We start from the raw sequence: 1423 nt of genomic DNA, 5'->3' as shown, positions 1-1423 counted from the left end.
TAATGTAATGTAAACATCAGTGCGCTGTTGGAGCAGCGGTCCACTCTGGACCTGCTGCTGGGTCTCTGCAGGCTGCAACGTCGCCTCTGAGCTGCTGTATTGACGAGGACAGATGAGTGTGAGCAGCTCAGTCTATTGATCATTGATCGGTTTCCTCCGTGATGGATTATCTGCCGCCTCCTGCAGCTCATTAACTCATTATGTGCTCCGGCAGGAACCAGGAAGTGATTCATTGCTTGACCTCACAGCTGGCCTTGAAGGCAGATGGCGGATGAGGAGCCAATCAAGGACCAGATCCGCCCAGAGTGCGAGAACACGCCTGTTTCCACGGTTACTGTGACTGTCAAGGGTTGATTGCAGAGGGAGCAGCTCAGGACTCAGATCAGCGTTTTATTCCTGAATGTTGGTCAGGTTTTCTCGCTTCCTCCTGGTGGTTCAGAACACACAGCTGTCAATCAAATGAGTGGTGATGTCAGCAGTGATGTCAGCAGTGATGTCAGCAGTGATGTCAGCAGTAACCAGTGATCGGTGGGTCTGGTCCAGTTCAGTCCAGTCCAGTTCTGTCCAGTGCGGTCCAGCTCTGTCCAGTCCAGTTCAGCCCGGTCCAGTTCGGTCCGGTCCAGTCGATGTATCTGTGATTGTACATGAAACCAATAAGTGATCAATACATCTGTGTTCCTCCAGGAAACATCCTCCTGATGAAGAAGGTTGTTTCTCCTCATCACAGCAGCAGGTTGCCTCAACAGGTTGGTGCAACTCTAATCTCTGCTGAGTCAGGGCGTCCAGCTGGTTACCGTAGCAACCAGTGACCTCACACACAGCTGCCACATAGCAACCAATGATGTCATCGCTCCTTGACAGCATCACCGACATTAACGGGACGGGCAACGTTGCCCAGCGGAGTTGCTGTTATATTATACTTTGCTTTTGGTGTTGCTAGTTGCTCTTTTTGTGTCACAGTTTCTGGTCAAAGTTGCCCAAAGAAGTTGCTGGACGGTTTGCCTGATGTTAGAGTTGCTGGTTGATCGTCTCTGTCACAACTACTGGTCAGAGCTCAGTCTAAGTTTGCTGGTTGCTCTGTTGCTGTCTCAGTTGCTGGTCACAGTTGCCTGTAGGAGTTGCTGGTGTTTGGTGGAGGTGCAGTGACCTGATTGGTTGTTCTAAAGAATCTGCATGATCAGAGTTGAGCAACACAGCAACCGTTGTCTGTCTGTGGGATGATCAGTGACGTGATTGGTCAGCAGACAGGAAGCGTCCACGTTGACGTGATGTCTGTCTGTTTGTGGACCAGCTGATCCGGTCTCTGCAGGTTCCTGTTCTCACACGTTCGTCAACATGAATAAAGTTTGATTGAAAGCGATTCTCCGCCCGCATCTCGTTTCCTCCCAATTACTGCCTCACCTTTCACCCCCCTCCCCCTCCC

At 50.9% G+C, this 1423-nt stretch overlaps 1 protein-coding gene across 1 annotated transcript in view; it reads left to right on the top strand.

Moving 5' to 3' along the window:
* Positions 1–1423, top strand: part of plxnb3 (plexin B3) — a 55178-nt gene that overhangs the window by 10661 nt on the left and 43094 nt on the right. The window contains exon 2 of the mRNA XM_008295239.1: positions 685–746. The gene's annotated coding sequence lies outside the window, so the exon portion shown is untranslated. The remainder of the gene's footprint in view (positions 1–684; positions 747–1423) is intronic.

The sequence above is a fragment of the Stegastes partitus genome, unplaced genomic scaffold, assembly GCF_000690725.1.
Source record: "Stegastes partitus isolate 25-593 unplaced genomic scaffold, Stegastes_partitus-1.0.2 Scaffold1033, whole genome shotgun sequence".
Lineage (NCBI taxonomy): Eukaryota > Metazoa > Chordata > Actinopteri > Pomacentridae > Stegastes > Stegastes partitus.
Note: the sequence above shows the minus strand (reverse complement) of the source record. Positions and strands in the feature narration are given on the sequence as shown.